The sequence below is a fragment of the Pelophylax lessonae genome (genome assembly GCF_965119305.1).
Source record: "Pelophylax lessonae genome assembly, chromosome: 12".
Classification (NCBI taxonomy): Eukaryota; Metazoa; Chordata; class Amphibia; order Anura; family Ranidae; genus Pelophylax; species Pelophylax lessonae.
The window spans coordinates 222,894,124-222,908,718 of record NC_138779.1 but is presented as its reverse complement, the minus strand read 5'-3'; the positions used below and the strand labels follow the sequence as shown (position 1 = coordinate 222,908,718).

General features: G+C 48.8%; 1 protein-coding gene across 2 annotated transcripts in view; it reads left to right on the top strand.

The window, feature by feature from the left end:
- ATP13A2 (ATPase cation transporting 13A2) overlaps positions 1-14,595 on the top strand; it is a 76,835-nt gene that overhangs the window by 2,540 nt on the left and 59,700 nt on the right. The gene's annotated exons all lie outside the window — the stretch shown is intronic.

Sequence of the window (14,595 nt, the reverse complement as noted above, 5' to 3'; positions counted from 1 at the left end):
TTGCTGGGACTTCCTCTCAGGGTGACACCGCCGAGTGTCTGTGGGGGAGGGGCACGGGGTCTTTCATGGGATTATTACATTTGTGGGATATATCAGGTTCTCATCCCCCCCTTCCCTGTATACCGTCCTTCCCCCCCCTCCCCCATCTGTATACCCCCCCACTGTATACCCCCCCCACACTGTGCACCCACCACTATATACCCCCCACACTGTATACCCCCTCCCCCCCCCACACTGTGCACCCACCACTGGATACCCCCCTACCCCCCCCACACTGTATACCCCCCACACTGTATACCCCCCTACCCCCCCACTGTATACCCCCCTACCACTGTATACCCCCTCCCCCCCACTGTATACCCCCCACACTTTATACCCCCTCCCCCCCCCCACACTGTGCACCCACCACTGTATACCCCCCTACCACTGTATACCCCCCACACTGTGCACCCACCACTATATACCCCCCACACTGTATACCCCCTCCCCCCCCACACTGTATACCCCCCACTGTATACCCCCCCCCCCCCACTGTATACCCCCACACTGTATACCCCCCCCCCCCCACACTGTATACCCCCCTACCCCCCCACTGTATACCCCCTACCACTGTATACCCCCTCCCCCCACTGTATACCCCCCACACTTTATACCCCCTCCCCCCCCCCACACTGTGCACCCACCACTGTATACCCCCCTACCACTGTATACCCCCCCCCCACTGTATACCCCCCACACTGTATACCCCCCCCCCACTGTATACCCCCCTACCACTGTATACCTCCCTCCCCATCTGTATACCCCCCTACCACTGTATACCCCCTCCCCCCCACTGTATACCCCCCACACTTTATACCCCCTCCCCCCCCCCACACTGTGCACCCACCACTGTATACCCCCTACCACTGTATACCCCTCCCCCCACTGTATACCCCCCACACTGTATACCCACCACTGTATACCCCCCCCCCCACTGTATACCCCCCTACCACTGTATACCTCCCTCCCCATCTGTATACCCCCCTACCACTGTATACCCCCTCCCCCCCCACTGTATACCCCCCACACTTTATACCCCCTCCCCCCCCACACTGTGCACCCACCACTGTATACCCCCCTCCCCCATCTGTATACCCCCCTACCACTGTATACCCCCCTCCCCCCTACTGTATACCCCCCACCACTGTATACCCCCTCCCCCCACACTGTGCACCCACCACTGTATACCCCCCCACACTGTATACCCCCCCAACCCCCACTGTATACACCCTACCACTGTATACCCCCCTCCCCCCTACTGTATACCCCCCACACTGTATACCCACCACTGTATACCCCCCTACCCCCCCCCACTGTATACCCCCCTACCCCCCCCACTGTATACCGCCCTACCTCTGTATACCCCCTCCCCTCCACTGTATACCCCCCCACACTGTATACCCACCACTGTATACCCCCCTACCCCCCCCCACTGTATACCTCCTGTATTGCCCCCTTCCCCCCATCTGTATATCCCCCACTGTATACCCCCATTTGTATATCCCCCCTCTGTATACCCCCCTTCCCCTACATTTTATACCCCCCAGCACTGTATATCCCCCTCCCCCACTGAACACTCCCCCCACTGTATACCCCCCTCATAGTTCCAGTTTTTTTTGTATAATAATTATTTTATCAGGAATCGTGGGGGCGCAGTGTTGGACTGGGATGGGGACAGTAATGGACTGGTATTGGACTGGCACAGTAATGGACTGGGAAGGGCATAGTATTGGACTGGTATTGAACTGGGACAAGCACAGTTGTGGACTGGTATTGGACTGGGACAGGCACAGTATTGGACTGGGACAGGCACAGTATTGGACTGGGACAGGCACAGTATTGGACTGGGACAGGCACAGTATTGGACTGGGACAGGCACAGTATTGGACTGGGACAGGCACAGTTGTGGACTGGTATTGGACTGGGACAGGCACAGTATTGGACTGGGACAGGCACAGTTGTGGACTGGTATTGGACTGGGACAGGCACAGTGTTGAACTAGTATTGGACTGGGAAGTGCACAGTGTTGGGCTGCTATTGAAATGGGATGGGCACAGTATTGGACTGGGATTAGCACAGTGTTGGACTGGTATTGGACTGGGTCGGGTACAGTAATGGACTAGTGATGGACTGGGATGGGCACAGTACTGGACTGGTATTGAAATGGGATGGGCACAGTATTTGATTGGTATTGGACTGGGAAGGGCACAGTATTGGACTGGTATTGAAATGGGACGGGCAGAGTAATGGACTAGTATTGGACTGGGACATGCACAGTTTTGGGCGGCTGGTATTAGACTGGGACTGGCACATTAATGGACTGGTATTAGACTGGGACTGGCACAGTAATGGACTGGTATTGGACTGGGACAGGCACAGTGTTAGACTGGTATTAGGACTGGGACAGGCACAGTATTGGACTGATATTTAAATGGGACAGGCACAGTAATGGACTGGTTTTGGACAGGGATGGGCACAGTAATGGACTGGGAAGGGCACAGTGTTGGACTGGTATTGTCTGGGAAAGGCACAGTGTTGGCCTGGTATTGGACTGGGACAGGCACAGTAATGGACTAGTATTGGACTGGGACGGGCACAGTATTGGACTGGGATGGGCACAGTGTTGGACTGGTATTGAACTGGAACAGGTACAGTGTTAGACTGGGACGGGCACAGTATTAAACGACTATTGGACTGGGACGGGCACAGTATTGGACTGGGAAGTGCACAGTGTTGGCCTGGTATTGGACTGGTATTGAAATGGGACAGGAACAGTAATGGAATGGTATTTGACTGGAAAGGGCACAGTATTGGACTGGTATTGAAATGGGATTGGCACAGTATTGGACTGGGACGAGCACAGTGTTGGACTGGTATTTGACTGGGTCGGGCACAGTGTTGGACTGGTATTGGGCTGAAACGGGGGCACAGTACTTGACTGGGACAGGTACAGCGTTGGACTGGTATTGGCTGGGGATTGACACTGTATTGGATTGGGACGGCACAGTATTGGACTGGGACGAGCACAGTGTTGGACTGGTATTGGACTGGGATGGGCACAATAATGGACTGGGACTAACACAGTTATGGACTAGTGTTGGACTGGGATGGGCACAGTACTGGACTGGTATTGGACTAGCACAGTAATGGACTGGGGCAGGCACAGTACTTAACTGGGACAGGTACAGCGTTGGACTGGTATTGGCCGGGGATTGACACTGTATTGGACTGGGACACCTACCATGTAGCCGAAGGGGTTGTTCTCATGCCATGACCGCCATGTTTTTTTTTTTTTGCGAGGTTTGGCGCAGCGTGTTGAGCTGACCGGTGGCTCACGCCTGCAGAAATTTCCCTTCCTCTTTGTGTCGGCTCGCCGCGTGTTGTGTTTTTTTTTTTTTTTTTTCGAAAGTCAGGTTGCAGGTCGGTCATGTGAGAGCGTATTAACCCTTTACTCCCCGGGTGTATGAGCTGCAGGGGCGGAGGAGGCGACTAGTTCCTCTCTGTTCAGGTCATAGTGGAAACTTTGCTGGAAGAAAGTAAATTGCACCAGAAAAGTGACACAAAAAGAAAATATATAATAATTCTACAGAACTCAGCGAGTCCCTTCTGTTGGTCTCGGCTCCTCCTCCTGCTGTGATCTGACTTCCTGTTAGAGGGTGACTACCTCTGTTCTCCATGATCTCACTGTATAGAAGAACGTAGCCACCGTCTCCTGCTCGCTCCTGAGATGGACTATTGGATGTGTAATGTGCATAGAGTGGCGTTTGTGACCGCAGCTAATGTGCGCTGCCCGCTTCTTTCTGAGAATCCATTCATCAAAAGGACATTGAGACCAGTTTTAGAAGATTATTGGCCTCTGTTTATATTAGTAGCATTATCTGCCCTTAGGAAAAATGGCGCCCCAGGCTTCCCAACCCTATAATTATCACATGACATTCATGGCTCTTACAGGCAGAAGTAGCTGCTAGCTGTGCCGGATAACGCCATCTGAAGTGGTGTAATCCATCGGTGACGTCATTGCGCATGTTAGATGTTAAGATGTGACGATGCAACATATTGGGCTCTATTCTCAAAGCAGAATCTCACTAAATCTGAGTATGCCACGAGATACCGTGCAAGCGTTTTTCAAAAAAATATTTTCAATTCTTTATAAAAACGCTGCTAAGATACGGCATGCGCTATTTTATGAAGTCCTGCGGTATTTTAGTATTGAAGGCTTGCAGTAATGTAATGCTGGCGGCAGCCGACGTCCTAACAAACCGTAAATAAATAGCTGGTTGTTAAGGAGCGGGTGGCTGCTGTCATCAGCTGTCAGTGGGGTTCCCCGCTGACAGCTGAATGTAACAAAAATTGCTGCTAAGCAAAAAAAGTAAAAATAAAAATATCAGCATGGGGTCCCCCCCCCCCCCCTGCGAAAGTTAAAAAAAAGGCCATGCCATCCCCCAAGTTCCTTACCAAACCCTTAGCTGAGCATGCAGCCTGGGAGGCCAGGAAAGTGGGGGGAACAAGTTAGCACCCCCCCCAAAATCATACCAGGTCACATGCCCTCAACATGTTAAAGGGGGCTCTGAGACTCTGATAAACCCCCTACCTGCAGACCCCGGCAACCACCGGCCAGGGTTGTGGGGAGGAGACCCTTGTCCTCATTAGCATGTGGACAAGATGCTTTTGGGGGGAAGCCCCCCTGCCCCAAAGCACCCCCCCATGTTGAGGGCATGTGGCCTGGTTTCCTGGTGTGGTGCAGGGCGGTGATGTGAGGGTGCAGGGCGGTGATGTGATGTGAGGGCGCAGGGCGGTGATGTGATGTGAGGGCGCAGGGCGGTGATGTGAGGGCGCAGGGCGGTGATGTGATGTGAGGGCGCAGGGCGGTGATGTGAGGGCGCAGGGCGGTGATGTGATGTGAGGGCGCAGGGCGGTGATGTGATGTGAGGGCGCAGGGCGGTGATGTGATGTGATGTGAGGGCGCAGGGCGGTGATGTGATGTGATGTGAGGGCGCAGGGCGGTGATGTGATGTGAGGGTGCAGGGCGGTGATGTGAAGGCGCAGGGCGGTGATGTGATGTGAGGGCGTAGGGCGGTGATGTGAGGGCGCAGGGCGGTGATGTGATGTGAGGGCGCAGGGCGGTGATGTGATGTGAGGGCGCAGGGCGGTGATGTGATGTGAGGGCGCAGGGCGGTGATGTGATGTGAGGGCGGTGATGTGATGTGAGGGCGCAGGGCTGTGATGTGAGGGCGCAGGGCGGTGATGTGATGTGAGGGCGCAGGGCGGTGATGTGATGTGAGGGTGCAGGGCGGTGATGTGATGTGAGGGCGCAGGGCGGTGATGTGATGTGAGGGCGCAGGGCGGTGATGTGAGAGTGCAGGGTGGTGATGTGAGGGTGCAGGGCGGTGATGTGATGTCAGGGCGCAGGTTGGTGATGTGAGGGCGCAGGGCGGTGATGTGATGTGAGGGCGCAGGGCGGTGATGTGAGGGCGCAGGGCGGTGATGTGATGTGAGGGCGCAGGGCGGTGATGTGAGGGTGCAGGGCGGTGATGTGATGTGAGGGCGCAGGGCGGTGATGTGATGTGAGGGCGCAGGGCGGTGATGTGATGTGAGGGCGCAGGGCGGTGATGTGAGGGTGCAGGGTGGTGATGTGATGTGAGGGCGCAGGGCAGTGATGTGAGGGTGCAGGGCGGTGAGTACCTTGTGTCATGTGATGTGAGGGCGCAGGGCGGTGATGTGATGTGAGGGCGCAGGGCGGTGATGTGATGTGAGGGCGCAGGGCGGTGATGTGATGTGAGGGCGCAGGGCGGTGATGTGATGTGAGGGCGCAGGGCGGTGATGTGAGGGTGCAGGGCAGTGATGTGAGGGTGCAGGGCGGTGATGTGATGTGAGGGCGCAGGGCAGTGATGTGAGGGTGCAGGGCGGTGAGTACCTTGTGTCATGTGATGACGGCACCCATGGTTATAAATAAGGTGGGGCCTTTACAATGGTCGCCGTTGGTCACATGGTTGTTTTGCTTTCTGTATATTATTTTCTTTTTCATTTTACATTTTCCATCCCTGATGAAGCCTTTCATTAAGGAGAAACCTGGTGGGTTTTGGTGAAATTTTGAGCTCGTATGATTTGCTATTCTTCAGAGGAGAATTTTTTCACAGTAATGTTCAGTCCTGAGAGATGAGAAATAATCCTCCATGAAGGAAGTTTTGCTCACTCTGAGGGTTAGTCGGTCACATGAGGCATTATTGCAACATTTTGTAATATTTTAGCAAAGTATTGAAACAAAAGTGATGCTGACCACACGTATTTCTGTATGGGGATGAAGGCTCGGAGATTTTTATTTTTATTAAAAAAATTAAAGTCCCTTTTTCCTAATGGGCATCCAGCTGTCACATGACCGCGGCTCTCTCCCAGCCTGTCTGCAGGGAAACATAAGCAGGAGGAGCTTCTAGTCCTCTTCTGCTGGTCACATGGTCGGCCTTTAGAAAACATAAATTACCAAAAATAACAAAAATACCTTCCTGTCCGGCCAATAGCAGATTAATGGCTGGGCGGTTGTTCAGTTATCCTGACAGGATGCGACGATCACGGGTACGGACAAAAGTGAGTACGCCCCTAAGTGAAAATGTCCAAAGTGTTAATATTTTGCGTGGCCACCATTATTTTCCAGCACTGCCTTAACCCTCTTGGGCATGGATTTCACCAGAGCTTCACAGGTTGTCACTGGAGTCCTCTTCCCCTCCTCCATGATGACATCACAGAGCTGGTGGATGTTAGAAACATAGAAACATAGAATGTGTCGGCAGATAAGAACCATTTGGCCCATCTAGTCTGCCCAATATATCTGAATCCTATGAATAGTCCCTGGCCCTATCTTATATGAAGGATAGCCTTATGCCTATCCCATGCATGCTTAAACTCCTTCACTGTATTTGCAGCTACCACTTCTGCAGGAAGGTTATTCCATGCATCCACTACTCTCTCAGTAAAGTAATACTTCCTCATATTACTTTTAAACCTTTGCCCCTCTAATTTAAAAAACTGTGTCCTCTTGTGGTAGTTTTTCTTCTTTTAAATATGCTCTCCTCCTTTACCGAGTTGATTCCCTTTATGTATTTAAAAGTTTCTATCATATCCCCTCTGTCTCTTCTTTCTTCCAAGCTATACATGTTAAGGTCCTTTAACCTTTCCTGGTAAGTTTTTTCCTGCAATCCATGTACTAGTTTAGTAGCTCTTCTCTGAACTCTCTCTAGAGTATCTATATCCTTCTGGAGATATGGCCTCCAGTACTGCGCACAATACTCCAAGTGAGGTCTCACCAGTGTTCTGTACAGCGGCATAAGCACTTCTCTCTTTCTACTGCTTATACCCAGTGCTGTATCCTGGCCTAGGCCAACAAGGCCCAGGCCTAGGGCGGCACTTTGCAGGGGGGCAGCAAAAAAAAATATTTCATTATTTGTATAAGGACTATGGACTTCCTATTTATTATACAAATAAGTTAAATAATCCTATAACTACAATCAGTGGCAGCAAACACAAGTCCAAATATCCTAAAAGAGTAATCTTAATAATCCCATGACATAAGGCTGTACTAATGGGCACTGATAAGGCTGCACTGATGGCCACTGATGGGGCTGCACTGGTGGCCACTGATTAGGCCACACTGATATGCTGCACTGATGGGCAGTAAAGAGGCGGCACTGATAAGGCTGCACCGATGAGGCTGAACTTATGGGAACTGATGAAACTTTGCTGATAGGCACTGACAGGCTGTGGTTATGGTCTGTGTTTTACAGATGACAGAGTGGGACATAAACAGGAAAGGGTGTGGCCTTTACAGGAAGGGGTGGGTCATATTTAAATTGGGGGGTGCAGAAGTTTAGTCAGGCCTAGGGCAGCACAAAACCTAAATACACCACTGCTTATACCTCTCCCTATACATCCAAGCATTCTGCTGGCATTTCGTGCTGCTCTATTACATTGTCTTCCCACCTTTAAGGCTGGCCATACACTATACAATTTCTTATTCAATTTCCTTTAGATTTACCTTAAACTATGTAGTGCAAGGGCCTGCCTGACTGCATACAAATTAAAAGTGTTTAGGTTTGACCCTATATTACATGGTTTTGGTAAATCTAAAGGAAAGTTGAACAAGAAAATTGTATAGTGTATGGCCAGCCTAAGTCTTCTGAAATAATTACTCCTAAATCCCTTTCCTCAGATACTGAGGTCAGGACTGTGTCAAATATTCTATATTCTGCCCTTGGGTTTTTACGTCCCAGGTGCATTATCTTGCACTTATCCACATTAAATTTCAGTTGCCAGAGTTCTGACCATTCTTCTAGTTTTCCTAAATCCTTTTCCATTTGGCGTTTCCCTCCAGGAACATCAACCCTGTTACATATCTTTGTGTCATCAGCAAAAAGACAAACCTTACCATCGAGGCCTTTTGCAATATCACTTATGAAGATATTAAACAAAATTGGTCCCAGTACAGATCCCTGAGGTACCCAACTGGTAACATGACCTTGTTCTGAATGTTCTCCATTGACTACAACCCTCTGTTGTCTGTCACTCAGCCACTGCCTAATCCACTCAACAATATGGGAGTCCATGCTCAATGACTGCAGTTTATTGATAAGTCTTCTATGTGGGACAGTGTCAAAAGCCTTACTAAAATCTAGATATGCAATGTCTACTGCACCTCCACCGTCTATTATTTTAGTCACCCTGTCAAAAAAATCTATAAGATTTGTTTGACATGATCTCCCTGAAGTAAACCCATGTTGTTTTTCATCTTGCAATCCATGGGATTTAAGATGTTCCACAATCCTATCCTTTAATAGGGTTTCCATTAATTTGCCTACTATTGATGTCAGACTCACTGGTCTATAGTTGCTCGATTCCTCCCTACTACCTTTCTTGTGAATGGGCACGATATTTGCCAATTTCCAATCTTCCGGGACGACTCCTGTTACTAATGATTGGTTAAATAAATCTGTTAATGGTTTTGCCAGCTCACCACTAAGCTCTTTTAATAATTTTGGGTGTATCTCATCAGGACCCTGTGACTTATTTGTCTTCACTTTAGACAGCAATCTTAGAACGTCTTCCTCTGTAAAGACACATGCATCAAACGATTCATTAGTCATCCTTTCAAGTGGAGGTCCTTCTCCTTTTTTTTCTTCTGTAAAAACTGAACAGAAGTTTTCATTAAGGCAGTCGGCTAGCCCTTTATTCTCTTCTACATACCTTCCGTCCTTTGTTTTTAATTTAGTTATTCCTTGTTTTAATTTCCTTTTTTCATTTATATATCTGAAGAATGTCTTATCCCCCTTTTTCATAGACTGAGCTAGTTTTTCTTCTGCCTGCGCTTTAGAAGTTCTTATAACTTGCTTGGCCTCTTTCTGCCTAATCTTGTAGATTTCCTTATCTTCATTGCTCTGGGTTTTTTTATAATTACAAAATGCTAGCTTTTTATTTTTAATGATTTGGGCCACTTCTGCTGAGTACCACAGTGGTCTCTTCCTTTTTTTGCTTTTACTGACAAGTCTAATGCAATTTTCTGTTGCCTTCAATAATGCACCTTTTAAGTAGTCCCATTTCTCCTGGACTCCATGTAATCCGTTCCAGTCTGATAAGGACTCATTTATGACAAATTTCATTTTTGAAAAGTCTGTTTTTCTAAAATCTAAAACTTTTGTTTTTGTGTGGTGTGACTCTTTCACAGTTCTTATATTAAACCACACTGACTGGTGATCACTAGATCCCAAGGTTTCGCCTACAATGACATCATATACCGAATCCCCAGAGACCTTGCGCTCCTCCCCCTTCTGTTTGAGGATCCCCCACAGATGCTCAATAGGGTTTAGGTCTGGAGACATGCTTGGCCAGTCCATCACTTTTACCCTCAGCTTCTTTAGCAAGGCAGTGGTCATCTTGGAGGTGTTTGGGGTCGTTATGTTGGAATACTGCCCTATGGCCCAGTCTCTGAAGGGAGGGGATCATGCTCTGCTTCAGTATGTCACAGTACATGTTGGCATTCATGGTTCCCTCAATGAACTGTAACCCCCCCAGTGCCGGCAGCACTCATGCAGCCCCAGACCATGACACTCCCACCACCATGCTTGACTGTAGGAAGACACACTTGTCTTTGTACTCCTCACCTGGTTGCCCCCACACGCTCCTGACACCATCTGACACCAAATAAGTTTATCTTGGTCTCCTCAGAGCACAGGAGATGGTTCCAGTAATCCATGTCCTTAGTCTGCTTGTCTTCAGCAAACTGTTTGCAGGCTTTCTTGTGCATCATCTTTAGAAGAGGCTTCCTTCTGGGATGACAGCCATGCAGACCAATTTGATGCAGTGTGCGGCGTATGGTCTGAGCACTGACAGGCTGACCCCCCCCCCCCCCCCCTTCAACCTCTGCAGCAATGCTGGCAGCACTCATACGTCTATTTCCCAAAGACAACCTCTGGATATGACGCTGAGCACGGCACTCAACTTCTATGGTGGACCATGGTGAGGCCTGTTCTGAGTGGAACCTGTCTGGTTAAACCACTGTATGGTCTTGGCCACCGTGCTGCAGCTCAGTTTCAGGGTCTTGGCAATCTTCTTATAGCCTAGGCCATCTTCATGTAGAGCAACAATTCTTTTTTCAGATCCTCGAAGAGTTCTTTGCCATGAGGTGCCATGTTGAACTTCCAGTGACCAGTATGAGAGAGTGAGAGCGATAACACCAAATTTAACACACCTGCTCCCCATTCACACCTGAGACCTTGTAACACTAACGAGTCACATGACACCGGGGAGGGAAAATGGCTAATTGGGCCCAATTTGGACATTGTCACTTAGGGGTGTACTAACTTTTGTTGCCAGCGGTTTAGACATTAATAGCTGTGTGTTGAGTTATTTTGAGGGGACAGTAAATTTACACTGTTATACAAGCTGTACACTCACTACTTTACATTGTAGCAAAGTCTCATTTCTTCAGTGTTGTCACATGAAAAGATAGAATGGGGGGGGGGGGGGGTGTACTTACTTTTGTGAGATACTGTACAATGTATAATGGATGATGTCAGAGTGTATATAGACTATACAATGGATGATGTCATTGTTCAATGTTCTCTCTGCCGGATCTCATTTCTGACATCATAATTGGGCATTGTGAAGGTTTGGAGCGAAGCGCGGCAGTTATTTTTCCTATCCATATAATCGGACTCGGGCGTCCTCTGCGTCTTTCTGCTGCCGAATTCTGCAGCAAATATCGGTCACATGCTGACCCCGTGATTTTCCGGTCACATCACATGGATTGGCTGGAGTCACCGACCCGATAATTAATGATCAAGTTATGATTTGTGCAACAATCGCTCCTTTCATTCTGCTGCAGAACTTCGGCGGCGTGTCGCAGATTGCGGGATCGGCTGCCATGTGATCAGACACTTCTATACATCTGAAAAACCCAGATTCTGTTCTCATAGATTGTCTCTTCCTCTGTGATGATTGGATTGCTGCCCCCCCCCCCCCTTCACCCGGTGAGATGTTCGATGAGTATTTGGTCACCGGTGCAGATCTGGCGCAATGTCGGGAGGAATTGTGTCATGCTCCGTTATCACCACCAATTACCATGCAGTCTGTGAGCAGCCAGGAGGCCGTTTTATCCGATGAACCTAAAATAAAGCCGTTTATTAGAATAGAGAATTTATTTTTATTTGGTGATAATTTGCTGTTCTTGGTCATTTTATTGCGTCTTCTTCCATTCATTATTGTCATCCTGCGTTTGTCTTTGTTGAGTGTAATTTTTGTATCGCAATCATTTCCCCTTGGGATTAGTAAAGTATTCGGAATCTAAAATCACAGATTAGCAGTTTGCCAAAATCTTGTGATATAAGATCGGACCTATCGGTGGGCACAGTAGGTCATTATGGATTTTAGTCCTATTTAGACTGGCCATACATGATACCATTTTCCTTTAGATTCTCCACAATCACATATTATGAGGTCACACCTAAACACTTCCAATTTGCACGCAATCAGTTCGGCCCTTCCACTACATGGTTGAAGGTAAATCTAAAAGAAATTGAATAGGAAATTGATATCATGTATGGTCAGCTTTAGGAAGTTAGGTCAGATAAGGTTTAGGATAAGGAGCTTAGGTTATGGTTGAAGTTAGGGTTGAGTTTGGGGAGGGGGGTTGGATTACTGTGGGGGGTTAGGTTAGGGTTGGGGGCTAGAGGGTTTTGGGGGTTAGGTTATGGCTGAGCTCAGAAGGTTGGATTATGGTTGAGCTGAGTAGGTTATGGTTGAGTTTTGGGGGTTAGGGTTGAGTTTAGGAGGTTGAATTACAGTTGAGCGGAGTAGGGTTAGGTTAAGGTTGGGTTTTGGGGTTAGGTTTGGGTTCAGCTTAGAGTTGGGGGCTAGGTTGGGGTTGAGTTTTGGGGATAAGGTTATGGCTGAGCTCAGAAGGCTGGATTATGGTTGAGCTGAGGAGGGGTAGGTTAGGGTTCTGTTTAGGATTGGGGCTAAGTTAGGGTTGAGTTTTGGGGGTTAGGTTAGGGTTGAGCTCAGGAGGTTGGATTAGAGTTGAGCTGGGAGGGGTAGGTTAGGGTTGAGTTTTGGGGACTAGGTTAGGGTTAGGCTGAGGGTTTGGGGCTAGGTTAGGGTTGAGCTCAGGAGGGTTAGGTTAGGGTTCTGTTTAGGATTGGGGCTAAGTTAGGGTTGAGTTTTGAGGGTTAGGTTAGGGTTGAGCTCAGGAGGTTGGATTATAGTTGAGCTGAGGAGGGGGTAGGTTAGGGTTGAGTTTTGGGGGCTAGGTTAGGGTTCTGCTGAGGTTTGGGGGGGCTAGGTTAGGGTTGAGTTTTGGGGGTTTAGTGAGGGTTGAGCTTGGAGGTTGAGCTTGGGAGGTTGGATTACCGTTGAGCTGAGGAGGGGCTGGGTTAGGGTTGTGTTTTGGGGGGAAGGTTATTGTTGAGCTGAGAAGGGGTAAGTTATGGTTGGGTTTTGGGGGCTAGGGTACGGTTTAGTTTAGGAGGTTGAATTACAGTTGAGCTGAGGAGGGGTAGGTTAGGGTTCCACAGAGGAGGGGGGAGGTTGAGATTAAGCACAGGGTGTAAAATTAGGGTTAGACTAACAGGGATAGGTTAGGCTAGGGAGGTTAAGTTTGATCTTGGGGGGGGTTAGGTTAGTTTAGGGGTGAGCTTAGGGGATAAAGTTAGGGTTGAAATATGGGGGTTAGGGTTGGACTAACAGGGTTAGGCTGGGTTTAAGCTAGAGGGTTGGATTAGATTAAGGATGAGCTCCAGGGACAAAGCTATGGTTGAAATTGGGGGGTTAGGTTATGGTTGAGCTCAGGAGATTGAATTACAGTTGAGCTGAGGAGGAGTAGGTTAGAGTTGAGTTTTGGAACTAGGTTATGGTTGAACTCAGGAGGTTGGGTTAGAGTTGAGCTGAGGAGGGGTAGGTTAGTGTTGAGTTTTGGGGGGTTAGGTTATGGTTGAGCTCAGGAAGTTGAATTACAGTTGAGGAGGGTGAGGTTAGGGTTCCACAGAGGAGGGTGAGGTTAGGGTTGAGCACAGAGGGTAAAATTAGGGTTACACTAACAGGGTTAGGTTAGGTTTGAGCTAGGGAGGTTAAGTGTGATCTGGGGGAATAAGATTAGGGTTGATATAAGGGGGTTAGGTTGGGTTTAGGTTGGGTTTAGGCTGGGGGTTAGGTTGGGTTTAGGTTGGGTTTAGGTTGGGTTTAGGCTGGGGGTTAGGTTGGGTTTAGGTTGGGTTTAGGCTGGGGGTTAGGTTGGGTTTAGGTTGGGTTTAGGCTGGGGGTTAGGTTGGGTTTAGGTTGGGTTTAGGCTGGGGGTTAGGTTGGGTTTAGGTTGGGTTAGGTTGGGTTTAGGCTGGGGGTTAGGTTGGGTTTAGGCTGGGGGTTAGGTTGGGTTTAGGCTGGGGGTTAGGTTGGGTTTTAGGTTGGGTTTAGGCTGGGGGTTAGGTTGGGTTTAGGCTGGGGGTTAGGTTGGGTTTAGGCTGGGGGTTAGGTTGGGTTTAGGCTGGGGGTTAGGTTGGATTTAGGTTGGGTTTAGGCTGGGGGTTAGGTTGGGTTTAGGTTGGGTTTAGGCTGGGGGTTAGGTTGGGTTTAGGTTGGGTTTAGGCTGGGGGTTAGGTTGGGTTTAGGCTGGGGGTTAGGTTGGGTTTAGGCTGGGGGTTAGGTTAGGTTTAGGTTAGATTAACAATGAGTTTCCGGGACAAAGCTATGGGTGAAATGAGGGGGTTGGGTTAGGATTGAGCTCAGTGGATAAAGTTAGGGTTGTAGTAAGGGGATTCGGAAATGAGGTTCGGTCTGAGATTGGAGGGTAATGGTCGTCACACACGATCTGAAAATTGGACGAAAACTCAGCTTTGGAAGCGATCGTTAGTACAAAGCTTTCGAGAGTCGATCACGACCGTTCATCCGATGATATCCGATCCAACAAGCAGGAAAATGTTTCTTGTATGATCCCGGATCGTACGATTGTTGTTTAATCAGTACAGTTGTTGTCTGAAAATACAATACAAATATATTACAACACATGAGATCACTTCCCAA